This window comes from Scylla paramamosain, chromosome 36, assembly GCF_035594125.1.
Source record: "Scylla paramamosain isolate STU-SP2022 chromosome 36, ASM3559412v1, whole genome shotgun sequence".
NCBI lineage: Eukaryota > Metazoa > Arthropoda > Malacostraca > Decapoda > Portunidae > Scylla > Scylla paramamosain.
This window is the reverse complement of record NC_087186.1, coordinates 7,002,882-7,016,907: the sequence shown is the minus strand read 5'-3', so window position 1 is coordinate 7,016,907 and position 14,026 is coordinate 7,002,882. Positions and strand designations below refer to the sequence as shown.

Here is a 14,026-nt window from a genome sequence, read left to right as displayed (position 1 = left end):
AACCCTTCACTTCACAGCCACAACAAAGAAAACAAGACAAGACACCGATTTTCCACAACACCCCCCAAAAAAAATAAAATAAACAAAAAACGGAGCATCAAAACGCGACAAAAAAAAAAAAAAAAAAAGAGAGAAATTCACCGAGACACAATTGTACCTTAGCTAAGATTGACAGGTGGGTAAAAATATGTACACCTGAGCTGGGAGGAGGCAGGTGAAGCGGGGCCAATCAAGCAGCGTTTGGGGGAAGAGAGAGCGATAACGAGACAGCATCAGGAGGAGACTGATAACCATCGCCCTAACATGTACAACGGCGGATAGAAATACCAGGTTGTTTGGCTCTATCTGCCTCCCATCCGCGTACGTGGGAAGATGAGGAGGAGGAGGGGCGATAAAAGGAAGACGAGGAGGAAGAGGAAATGAGGGGAAGGAGGAGGGGTGAAAATAAGAGGAGAATGAGAGTTTAGAAGCAAAGAAGGGAAGGAAGAGTAGACGATAAAAAGAGGAGGAGGAGGAAGGGGGAAGAAGGGGTGAGAATAAGAGGAGGAGGAAGAGGGACAAGAATGAGGATTTAGAAGCAAGGAAGAAAAGGAACAGTAGACGATTAAAGGAGGAGGAGGAGGAGGAGGAGGAGGAGGAGGAGGAGGAGGAGGAGGAGAAGGAGGAGGAGGAAGAAGGAGGAGGAGGAAGGAGGGAAGGTGAAGAGGTGAGAATAAGAGGAGGGAAAGGGAAGAGGAGAAAAAGAAATGATAATGAGAATTTAGAAGTAAGAAAGAGAAGGAACAGTAGAAGAGAAGAGGAGGAAGAGGAGGAGAAGAAGAGAAGGGTAGAAGAATGAGGGAGAACGAAAAGAGGAGGAGGAAGAGGAAGAAGAGATGAGGAGGGAAGAAAATTATGAGGACGAAGGAGAGGGAGGAAGATGAGAAGGAACAAGACGAGAAGAGAAGGAGGAGGAGGGAGAAAGAAGAGAAGGAAGAAATGAAGAATAGACGAGAACGGTGAATACGACGAAGGAAAAGAAGGAGGAGGGAAGAAAACGATAAGGACAAAGAAGGAAGAAGGTGGAAAGGAGGAGGAAAAGAAAGGAGGAGAGAAAATGACGAGGAGGGAGCAGGGAAAAAGAAGGTGAGAAGGCGGCGAAAAGAGAACGATGATGATGGAGGAAGAAGAGGAAAATAGGAAAATGATAACAAAAACTTGAGTAAGGAGGAGAGGAAAGAAGGAGACGATGGTAAGGGAGGAAATTTATACGAGGAGGAGGAGGAGGAGGAGGAGGAGGAGGAGGAGAAGGAGGAGGAGGAGGAGGAGGAGGAGGAGGAGGAGGAGGAGGAGGACGAAGCTGAGAAAGCGAAGAATGATGCCAAAAAAGAAGGGGAGGAAAATAATGGGGGGAAAAAAGGAAATTAACAAGATGAAAGGGTAGAAGAAATAGTAAAGGGAGGAAGAGGAAGAAGAAGAGGAGAAGACGACGATTAGGACGAATGAGGAAGAGGTTAACAATGATGAGAACGTAGAAAAAGGAGTGAAGATGAAAGGAAAGAGGAGAATAATAAGAGAATGAGAGGAGGAGGTGGAAAAAGAATTAAGAAAAATTATAAAGACGAATATGAGGAAGTGACGGATTATGATGATGAAAGAAAACGAGGAGGAGGAGGAGGAAAGAGAAGAAGAAAAAGAAGATAAAGAGGAGGAGAAAGGTAATGATATTAACGAGAACATTTGGAGAGAAAGAAGAACTGGAGCAGAAGAGAAAAAGAAGCTAAAGACACGAAGAAAGGAAAGAGACAGAGAGAACAAAAGAAACCGGATGAAAGGAAAGAGAAAGAGGGACAAAAAAAAAAACAGATAAACACATCGAAAGAATAAAAGAGAGAAAACTTCCCGCATTAGTTCAAAAGTGGAAAAGAAGAAAAAGAGAAAAGAAAAATGTAACGAAGGAGGGACACAACCAGAACGAAAGAGAAAGAGAGATAAAATAAGAGAGAAAGAGAAAACGAAACAGAGAGAGGGAGGAAGAGTCTGAAAGATTAAATGCAGAGAAAGAGGAAGAAGAGGATAACGAAGGAGATGAAATAGTGAAAAAGTCATAGAATTAAGAACCAGAGAAAGAGAGAGAGAGAGAGAGAGAGAGAGAGAGAGAGAGAGAGAGAGAGAGAGAGAGAGAGAGAGAGGCGAGCAGTCTAACTATGCAATAAATTCAAACACACTACAGTATCTTCATAAATACAAGATTAACACTTCGCTCACCTTGCGCGTTATGGGGACAAGTACCGCTGGGGGTCACTTAATAGCGCAGGTAATGGGCGTGGGTGGACGTGTAGGCGTGGGTGGGCGGAGTGTCCCAGGCGTGGCGTGGCTCGGGTGTCGTGATAATAATTCTAGACCATCTCTGTGATAACCCTTTGATAAGCAGTGTGTATATGGGAGGTGTGGGTGTACAGGTGTGTTAGGGCAGGTATGTGGGGCAGGTTTGGGATAGTCAGGTGTAGTGTGGAAGTATGGATGTACAGTAAAGTGTGTGTGTGTGTGTGTGTGTGTGTGTGTGTGTGTGTGTGTGTGTGTGTGTGTGTGTGTGTGTGTGTGTGTGTGTGTGTGTGTCTCTACAGGTGTGCTTGGGGTGTCAGGATGTGAGCAGATGTAGAATAATCAGGTGTGGGTGTGGAGGTATAGTACAGATGCGTATATGACAGGTGTGTGTTTTGGTGAGTGTGTGATTATAGAATGTGTAAATATAGTGTTTGTGGTCAATATCTATCAATTATCTGTGTGTGTGTGTGTGTGTGTGTGTGTGTGTGTGTGTGTGTGTGTGTGTGTGTGTGTGTGTGTGTGTGTGTGTGTGTGTGTGTGTGTGTGTGTGTGTTATACCTTTAACCGGCCTCCCAAACATACCTAACCCTCCAAAAACAAAGAAATCAATCAGTAAAAAAAAAAAAATCTACACTGGTTTAACTCAAAGAGACACACAAGTAGGCGAGAGCATCAGTGATTACGTGGCCCAAATATTACTATTAAAAGGCACCAGCTGCAGCATTAAGGCCAGAGTACCGTGATTGCAACTCCACAGTAGTCGAATTAACGAAGGTGGGGGTGTGGGACGGTGGGAGGTATAGCAGTAGGTGTATGTGGGGGGGATGGAAGGGGGGAGTCATTAAAACGAGGTTATCCCAGTAATTAGGTGGACGGTAATTACTTCCGTATTACTCGTCAAACATTAAACCCAACAGTAATTATGACATTGAGAGGAGTGGTTATGGCGGACACCACTAATACTGCGGCCTGTAAACTGTGATTGTGTGTGTGTGTGTGTGTGTGTGTGTGTGTGTCAAGGGTTGGGTGGGTGCACATATATAGGAGCGTGTGGGCGTGGGTGGGTGTAGTGTGTGTGTGTGTGTGTGTGTGGAGGCGTGGGTGTGCTAGCGGGCGTGTATGTACTTTAATGCCCTTATTGAGAGACGTAGGGGGAGAGAGAGAGGGAGAGGGAGAGGGAGAGAGAGAGGGAGAGGGAGAGGGAGAGGGAGAGGGAGAGGGAGAGGGGCCACCAGACGTTCAGCCTCACTCTACGAAGCATTTTTTTCCCGACCAAGGTAAACACAGCGTCTCTTAGCTTGGTGAGAGGCTCTCCCTCCCTCTCCCTCCCTTCTTCCCTCCATGGCCAGCTGGAGGGAACTGGAAAGGAAGAGGGAAGGAGGGAAGGAGGTAAAGAGAAGGTCAACATTGAAACGAACGCATCTCTTCTTCCTCCTCCTCCTCCTCCTCCTCTTCCGCCACATTTACCTCTTCCCTTGTCATGTAGCAATGTTAGAGATGATAACACAACTACTAACACTACAATAATGATAAAAATAAAAGTAATAATAATAATAAATAATAATAATGATAAAATTAATGATAATAATAATAATAATAATAATAATAATAATAATAATAATAATAATAATAATAATAATAATAATAACAACAAAAACAACAATAATGTTAACAAAAATAAAGGATTTCTACAAAAATGTCCTTTATTTTCATTTAGTTCTTTGAGAGAGAGAGAGAGAGAGAGAGAGAGAGAGAGAGAGAGAGAGAGAGAGAGAGAGAGAGAGAGAGAGAGAGAGAGAATTGTTATTTAGCAAGCCACACAATCGCCACAATCACTTCTATAAACACAGCTTTCATCTCCAATAAACACGAATGAGTCCCTACCCTCCTCTCCCTCTCTCTCTCTCTCTCTCTCTCTCTCTCTCTCTCTCTCTCTCTCTCTCTCTCTCTCTCTCTCTCTCTCTCTCTCTCACGTCCATCTTGACTTAATGAGAGGGCTGGCCAAATACTTCTCTCGGTCTGGGAAAGGTAAGAGGTGCAACACTCCACACCTGTAATGAGTTGTACGTACGTAATCACAGGTACACACACACACACACACACATACACACACACACACACACACACACACACACACACACCAAAGGCTGAATTAAAAAGGTGTTCTCCAGTCTACCTTTCAGTCTCTCACCTGACCACACCTGAGCTACACCTGAGCCTCTTTACCTGTTGACTCACACCCTTAGGCACATCCCGTGGGCCGTCAGCCTTACATAACCATAAGCAAACATCGAGAACAGACAGCACGTTAGGTATAAATGAATTCAAGTTACATACATACAAATTATAGTCTCTCTTGAAGCTACGACGTTGTGGAGTTTAATATATTCGCATTACTGACACACCGAGAATTCCCAGGACAAAAGCAAGCAGGGATATGCGAAGATGAAAGCTCCCATCACTCACTCCTACCCTCACATCATCATTACCTTAATCATTCTTTAATTGTCACCTTCTCCAACCTCACTTCAGATGCCAACTCCCCCCGGATGGAAATTGATATCCAGACTACAATTAAGGCCGAGGTTCGTATATAATTGAGGTTAAACAGCGGAGAGGGACCGAACCGAACCGAGGGCTGGCTAGCAAGGGGGCTGGCTAGCTGGCTGGCTGGCGAGGGGCTGTTGTGTGTGGGATGGGGCCGATTTAGCGTCTCAGATCTTAGTAGTGATATCAAAACGGGTTCCAAGTGCCCGTCAGATCGCCTCCTCGCTGTCCGCCCCGCTGCTCCTGCCGGTGTTAGCGTCTGCAGGCTGTCTGGTTGTCTGGCTGCGTTGGTTGGGCTTCTTGTGGCGACTCTCTTAATGCTGTGTGTGTGTGTGTGTGTGTGTGTGTGTGTGTGTGTGTGTGTGTGTGTGTGGGAAGGGTACGTGTTGTGCTGGTGTTGGTGGTGGTAGTGATGATGGAGATAGTGGTGGAGGGGTAAAAGTGGTGGTGCTGGTATCATAACAGGGTGTGATGGTGATGATTGTGGTAGTGGTGTTGTGTAGTGGTGGTGGTGGTAGTAGTAGTAGTATTAGTAGTAGTAGTAGTAGCTTTTGTTATTATTGTCGTTGTTGTTGTTATTACTGTATTTTGATAATGATGATGATGATGATGATGATGCTGTTGTTTTCCTTATGTCGTCATCGCTGTCACTGTTGTTGTTGCCGCTGTTTTTGCTGGTGGTGGCGGCGTCGTTGGTGAAATCAGTGACCGTGTTGTTATTGTTGTTGTGTTGCACCGCGAGGCTCAAGTGTAGTGTTGCAACGCCTCCCGCTCCCACACTCAGAATTTGTTTGTTAGTGTTGTTTAATTCACATTCTTCCTCCGTGAAATGTGTTGCATGTATGTATGTATGTGTGTGTGTGTGTGTGTGTGTGTGTGTGTGTGTGTGTGTGTGTGTGTGTGTGTGTGTGGGAAGGGTTACCCCCCCCCCACACACACACACACTTTAATTCAATCCACCATTTTTTTTCACTTCCTTTACCTCTCTTTTTATTTTACCTTCCTTGCATCACCCTCTCCTCTCCCTCTCTCTCTCCCTCCCTCCCTCCCTCCCTCTCTGCCTCCAATAGCCAGTTTCGTCATCCGGGGCTACAAAATTCGATACCTTTTGGATTGCAGTTTGATTAAGACCCTTTACGATCCTTCTTTTTTTCCCTTTTTCTTTCCTACACGCGAAAGAGTAAATAGAAAATGGAGTTGCGTTCCTTGTGAAGAGAGAGGGAAGGAAAAGGGAAAGTGAAGGAAAATGGGTACTTTTGGATGTGAGAGAGAGAGAGAGAGAGAGAGAGAGAGAGAGAGAGAGAGAGAGAGAGAGAGAGAGAGAGAATGCAAAAAAAGTCAGGCATCAGTGACTAGTATCCTCTCTCTCTCTCTCTCTCTCTCTCTCTCTCTCTCTCTCTCTCTCTCTCTCTCTCTCTCTCTCTCTCTCTCTCTTTCCTGTTCTGAATCCAGCGCCTTGTTACATTTTCATTTTACATAATTTTCCTCTTCCTTTTTCCTCTCTTCCTCTTATTCTTCATATTTCTCCTCCACCTTCCTCTTCTATCTTTCTTTTCAGTTAATCTTTTCCTCAACCGGTTTCTCTTGCTCAATTCTTCATCATCTTCATGTTTCCCATTCTTCTCTTTCCTATTATCATTCTTTTTATTTTTTTTCTTGCCATCTCTTCCTCCTCCTCCTCCTCCTCTTCTTACAACTAATCTTCTTTCATGTGCTTATTTCTTCGCATTCCTCTTCTTTATCATCGTCCTCATAAACCCTTTCATCACTCTTCCTCCTCCTGCTCTTCTTCCTCCTCCTCCTCCTCTTCCTTCTCTTCTTCCTCCTCCTCCTCCTCTTCCTCCTCCTCTTCCTCCTCCTCCTCCTCCTGCTGCTGCTGCTGGCTTCATGCGTGGCTAGACAACAAACATCACACTCTTTCCTCTTTCTTTCCCCTCTTCCCACCTCTCGCTCACACTCACAAATGAGGACGTCTTCTCCACGTTGAGGGGAAACAGACTCCCCTCTCATTCCCTCACTTTACCCTCTTTCTCTTCTCCTCCTCCTCCTCCTCCTCCTCCTCCTCCTCCTCCTCCTCCTCCTCCTTTGGGTCCTGTTTGCCCTTTCTTTCCCTCACTGGACTCCATTTCACAGTCTCGTTCCTCTCTCTCATAGTCATTTCTCTCTCTCTCTCTCTCTCTCTCTCTCTCTCTCTCTCTCTCTCTCTCTCTCTCTCTCTCTCTCTCTCTCTCTCTCTCTCTCTCTACACTATCATATGCTGAGGCATACAGAGAGAGAGAGAGAGAGAGAGAGAGAGAGAGAGAGAGAGAGAGAGAGAGAGAGAGAGAGAGAGAGAGAATGCTATGATATTAAGACTAATAACAAAAGGATTAGTCTGATATGTATCCTCATTTCTCTCTCTCTCTCTCTCTCTCTCTCTCTCTCTCTCTCTCTCTCTCTCTCTCTCTCTCTCTCTCTCTCTCTCTCTCTCAAACTTAAATATTTACACATCGGTCAGGAATGTACACATTCCAGGAATTATACAACACACACACACACACACACACACACACACACACACAGGAAGTTAATACCCTCAATGTTATTAAACACAGAATATTTAATCTCGATATGAGAGAGAGAGAGAGAGAGAGAGAGAGAGAGAGAGAGAGAGAGAGGGAGGGAGGGAGGGGGGAGAGCGCATATAACACTCAGTCACCCCTTAATGCACAAAGCTTCAAAACATTTCACGAGCGAGTCAGAAAACAAAGCAGCGAGGCGGCGAGTGGTCTTGCTCTCATTATTAAATCCCCACTTGCCAATCATGCCAACCCGAGGCCCCGCGCGCTGGATGCTCCAAATTCGTATGCAAAAACGTAGCCGGCTTGTGTGAGTGTGAAATGTCTAATATCTGCATGCCAAATGACCGAGGGATTTACTTGTGAAATGTGCGGCGGGTGAGTGTGATATGACGAGAGAGAGAGAGAGAGAGAGAGAGAGAGAGAGAGAGAGAGAGAGAGAGAGAGACAGAGAGAGACAGAGAGAGACAGAGAGAGACAGAAAGAGAGAGAGAGAGAGAGAGAGAGAGAGAGAGAGAGAGAGAGAGAGAGAGAGAGAGAGAGAGAGAGAGAGAGAGAGAGAGATAGCGCGCAACAGAGAGAGACGGACAGACACACACATACATACAGACAGACACAGACAGAAAGACAGGCAGAGACAAAGAGACAAAGACAGAGAGACATATATAGATAGAAAGATCCATTTGTGCGCGCTCGCGCGTTTTTTTTTTTTTGTGTGTTCATTAAGGTCTGCATTGTACATGTATTTGTAATTCCACGTGTATCTGTGTATATTTCTCCATATTTTACTATTTTACACAGAACAAGCTATAGCTTTCCAGAGGAGAGAGAGAGAGAGAGAGAGAGAGAGAGAGAGAGAGAGAGAGAGAGAGAGAGAGAGAGAGAGAGAGAGAGAGAGAGAGAGAGAGAATACTGTTGACGTGAAGAAAGTTAATGAAGGAAGCAATATGTGAACTGAATGAACGCGGATGCCCAGAAGCCAAATCCGAAGACTCTGGGAAATTTGAACTATTCTACAGGGAAATCACGACTTTGGTGCGGGAAAATCAGGAGGAAAACGGGAGCCTTGGGATTCGGGAGTGACGGGGATGGAAAACAGCAAAAGGCAGAGACAGAGGGACGAGTGTGAGGTGCAGAGAGGCACAGAGAGGTACAGAAACATCACAAAACCAGTCTATATCGGGAGTGAGCGTGTGACAAGAGTTCTGGCCCCGCACTACATGGCCATACGGAGAGAGAGAGAGTGAGTGGTAGAGTGGGTGGGAGAGTGAAGGGAGAGGGATGGGAGAGGGATGCTGCATTAGGGCAACACAACTTCAAAACATGACAGCAATAACAGCAAATATCAACAGCACTGCCAGTTACGAGATTGTGAGTGTAACCTACGCACACACACACACACACACACACACACACACACACACACACACACACACACACACACACACACACACACACGAGCATCACAGTGTAGGAGGAAATGAAAGCCCATTATAAAAGATATAAGAGAAAGAAAGCAGAGAAGAAATAGATTAAAAATGATGAAGAAAGCATGAAAGAGCGATGAACAAATAAAGCAGGATGTGCAAGGGAAGAAATTGAAGATGAAACGGAAGAAAGGCAACAAAAAACAAGTTAGAACGATAAGAAACGAAGGATGTGAAGATGAAACACAGAAGACTGAGAGAAAAAAAGAGAGGAATCACATAAAAAACAGGGATAAAATTTTGGGGGCATAAAAGTAAAGAAAGAGAAGATAGTGGAGCAGAAACTGGCAGGTGGAAATGGAGAAGTGGATAATTCAGTGTCATATTCCACACCTGATCCCCCTCACACACACACACACACACACACACATACACACAAACGTACCTTATCCTGTACCTCAACCTTACCTCAACACACCAAACAAACACTCAATCCACACAAACAAACGCACACACGAAACCCAAACACCGTAACTCAGCCATCAAATGAGAGAAAGAGAGAAAAAAATTCATGGACCCAAGAAAGAGACGAAAAAAAAGCACAGGCTCATACAGAAGCAAAACACAAACAAGTTCTTGCGTTAACAGGCTGGCGATCGTTCCCTCTTGAAAGTAACGCAGACAAAAGCCGTACCCGAGAAAACCTCCTCTTCCTCCTCCTCCATCTGCTCCTCCTCCTCCTCCTCCTCCTGACGCAACCCACCCACCGAGGCTTTAATCAAATCTCACTCACCTTTGAAAAATACCTCATCCAGCCTCTCTTACCCACAATCCCACCACCCTGTTCCTACTTGCCCAGTCTCCCCCACCCCTTCATCGTCCTCAGCCTTTTACTCACCGCCTTCCTTCTCCAGTCTCTCTTACCCATCACCCACCACCCACACCACGCCACTCCCAGCCTTACCCACCATCAATGACTTATCAATCTCCTCTCTTAGTCCCTCTTACTCATCGCCCCCAGCCACTCTTACTCATAATCTAATGTTCGCAGCCCGTTCACCGTCCCGTCTTACTCAACATCCTCCCTGCCTGCCTCTCTTACTCACCACCCAGCCACCCACCCACCCCAGCCTCTCTTACCTACCCGAAACCTCCCCGACTTAGAGTTATCTGGGGTATTAGGTAAAGTCTGCATCACGACGCACAATTCCTATGATATATTCCCCTCATCAGGACCCAAGATTAAGGTTCCCAGAGCATGCGAGGCTGAGATAAAATTCCTCTTAACTCCCTCTCTACCTTTCCCTTCCTCCTCCTCCTCTCCTCCTCCTCCACTTTCCCATTCCGCAGCTAAACAAAACCGACCATTCCACCTCTTTTCTCTCTCTCTCTCTCTCTCTCTCTCTCTCTCTCTCTCTCTCTCTCTCTCTCTCTCTCTCTCTCTCTCTCTCTCTCTCTCTCTCTCTCTCTCTCTCTCTCTCTCTCTTCCCTCAGAATAGTCCCACCCTAAGGATGTTCAGAGCTACGGCGCTGCTGTCTCAGGAGGCTTAGTGGCGTGTGGCATGCAAGACTGGGTGGTGGTGGTGGTGGTCTTGCCGGGGTGACCAAAGGGGAGTGAGTGATGGTGTGTGTGTGTGTGTGTGTGTGTGTGTGTGTGTGTGTGTGTGTGTGTGTGTGTGTGTGTGTGTGTGTTGGTTTTGTTAATTGTGTACCGATTCAGGGTTTTATGCATTGTGATGATGTTTATACATGTAATGAATGTACGTAACGTGTATTTTGAAACAGTAATGTTGGCAACAGGCTATCTATCTTTTTATCTATTTATCTATCTATCTATCTATCGATGTATTCAATTGTGAGGTCGAGTATTTGAAACATCCAGAGAAACAATACAATACAAACAAGCAAAATACAAATGGAAAAATACCAATGTGGGAAATATATAAATAAAAAGATACATAAAAAATAAATAAAAAAAACAAGCAGGTAGACACGAACAACTCGGCAGTGACTATTCGTTAATACTGCAGTGCCAATTTTTTTCGATTGTATTTCGGAAAAAAACATGTTAAAACTCTGGAAACCACAAATCATTTACTCCATTTCTTATAACTTAGGCAAAAAAAAAAAATCTTTCAGACTTTTAGAAATTTGCAATAAACATTTATCAACTTCAACTAGCATTTTTTTTCGAAATTAGGAAAACAATAACAGATTTTAAGCCTCTATAAAAAAAAATGATAATTATATTTCCTATAAACTAGGTAAAAAAAAAATGCTTCATTAGCCCATTCGTATCCTAAAAGAAATTTATTTATATACCTTCCCTCAACTTTAACAAGACATCCATTACTAAACTTCTACCATAAAATTGGAAAAAAAAAAATTGAGTTAAACCTTCTATAGCCAAAAAAAAAAGACCCCCCAAAAATAAAAAGAAATCAATTACAATCGACACAAAAAGCGATAGAGAAAACGATAACGAAAACAATAAAGAACTCACCCACAAACCACGAACACTGTAGTAATGGCAAAACTTTGGCGCTCGAATGAAAAGTGTGACGGAAATACATACGTCGAAAAAAATAGAAAAAAAGTTAACTCATACATAAAACAGTGATTTGATTTGACACTACAGATACAAGTGTGTGTGTGTGTGTGTGTGTGTGTGTGTGTGTGTGTGTGTGTGTGTGTGTGTGTGTGTGTGTGTGTGTGTGTGTGTGTAAGTCGATGCCAGGCTATTGCGCCTTTCATATCGAGAGAGAGAGAGAGAGAGAGAGAGAGAGAGAGAGAGAGAGAGAAACGAATTAACAGACAGAACATGACAGAACAAGTAAAAGACATACACACAGACAAACGCACGAAGACCAAAAAAAAAAGAAAAAAGACAGACAAAGACAGAAAGAAGCGACAAAAAAAAAATAACAAAAAAAAATCCATTATCTGACTAAATCCCAGAAAAGCTACAAAAATAACCGGTGGAAGAAATAACAGAAGAACACACACACAGTAAACATCAAATAAAACATGAATACAACATGAAAAAAAGTGCAACACGAGAAAAAAAAGAAAAAAAAACATCAAAGGAAAACGAGACAATATCGAAAATAAAACCAAGAAAAGACGAACGTGGATGATACGAGAGAATGAATAAAAGAGTGGACATCTGATAGAGCAAAAAAAAAAAAAAAAATGAAAACAAACAAGACACAAAGTAAATAAAACAATTAAAAGAAAACAAAAATAAAATTGGTACAAAAAAAAACGAACAGAATATATATAAAAGATTAAAACAAGGAAAGAAAATATGATAAATGTGACACTTTACGACTACGAAAGAAAAAATAAAAATAAAATAAAGCTGACTTATAAACGCCACAGGATGAGAAGCTGTGTGTGTGTGTGTGTGTGTGTGTGTGTGTGTGTGTGTGTGTGTATATATGAAGAGTAGACGTTTAAATCACAAAGCAAGGAAGCCGAACTCTCTCTACTTGACACGCAACTCTCTCTCTCTCTCTCTCTCTCTCTCTCTCTCTCTCTCTCTCTCTCTCTCTCTCTCTCTCTCTCTCTGGTCGGGAGATTATTACACAAGAGCAAAAAAAACACCAATTTACACCAGGTATTCGCAATGATTAACGTGACTTTCGTGCGAACCAGGTGAAAAAAAAAACAGGGGAGATACAGAGAGGAAATAAAGTGAGAAAATTAAAAAGAAAAATGAAAAATTAAGAGAAAAAGAAATACAGGGAGAGGAAGAGAAACGGATAAGATTCTCTCTCTCTCTCTCTCTCTCTCTCTCTCTCTCTCTCTCTCTCTCTCTCTCTCTCTCTCTCTCTCTCTCTCTCTCTCTCTCTCTCTCTCTCTCAATAGAGGGTCACCTGTACGGCTACCTAGGTACCTGGGGAGAAGGAAGATGGGTCAAGGGTGTTTGCCAATAGCCAAGGAGAGGGAGGGAAGGACACACTTAAGAGAGAGAGAGAGAGAGAGAGAGAGAGAGAGAGAGAGAGAGAGAGAGAGAGAGAGAGAGAGAGAGAGAGAGAGAGAGAGAGAGAGAGAGAGAGAGAGATTATCACGTGTCTTTCTATGTTTACTTCTTTGTTTTTAATATTTTCTCTTCTCGTCTTTCTCTCTCTCACCTGTTATTTTTTCACCTGTTTCACGCGAATATTACATGCAGCCTTCTAAATACCTGGTGTGAATTGATGTTTTTTGTAAGGATTCCGTGAGATAAACTCCCTGTTACACACACACACACACACACAGAGAGAGAGAGAGAGAGAGAGAGAGAGAGAGAGAGAGAGAGAGAGAGAGAGAGAGAGAGAGAATAATTAATACAGGCCAGAGTGGTACTTACATTGCCGCATCGTTACTCCTTATAAACACTCGCTCTAACAAAAGAAACAACAGGAATCACAACTGTTATTTTTCTGCATCACCAAGGATTACACATGACAATTAGCAGTCAGCATCGATCAACACTACCTCGCATTTTTCCACACTCACTTGTTCCTTGTGGGTTGTCACGCCTCGTCACCTCGTTTGTGTTTCCTCTACTCCCATACTACTGGCCTGTATGTTGGTGAACTAGCCTGTATGTTAAGGTACTGGCCAGAACTGTATGTCAGGTATCAACACTTATCACTATGAACAGCAAAACGTCTTCTCTTCCCACACTCAGATCACACACTGGCCTCCACTTGGATTCACTGCGACAATGTTCACTTTAGTTTCGTGTTCCTAAACGCTTTGCCCTCTCACCACGACTATTTTCCAGAGATGATTAGCCGGGTTCTCAGGAGTGTTTATTCAGTTAATAATGTAAAAGCTTCTTAATCTGTCGCTATAACCATAGAAAACACACTTCAAAACCCATGTAACTTCAATTAGAGCCTTGTGAATGTAGTGGACGTGCGGCGCAGAAGTGTTTCACAATGGTCCCTTGTTCCAGAGCTAATACAAGACCTATTACGCGCCACGCCAGTTAGATTTCTATTTCATAACCCTTAAATAATGCCTAAATACTAATGCAACGTATGCATGTATATTATTAAATGCTCATAACACTTAGTACACATTTACGTAGTATTTATGGTAATCAGTAATCATTCTGCTTCAAGAGATTCGAGAAGCTTCCAGTGTCTCGAAACTTCTAGTCCCGTTTTCTATTATAATTATTCATGTGGGGCT

The 14,026-nt window shown here is 43.5% G+C and overlaps 1 long non-coding RNA gene across 1 annotated transcript in view; it reads right to left on the bottom strand.

The window, feature by feature from the left end:
• LOC135090786 (uncharacterized) overlaps window positions 1-13,512 on the bottom strand; it is a 103,471-nt gene extending 89,959 nt beyond the window's left edge. Inside the window, exon 1 of the long non-coding RNA XR_010262116.1 lies at window positions 13,194-13,512. This is a non-coding gene — a long non-coding RNA (uncharacterized LOC135090786). The remainder of the gene's footprint in view (window positions 1-13,193) is intronic.
• Between the last annotated feature and the right edge of the window lie 514 nt (window positions 13,513-14,026).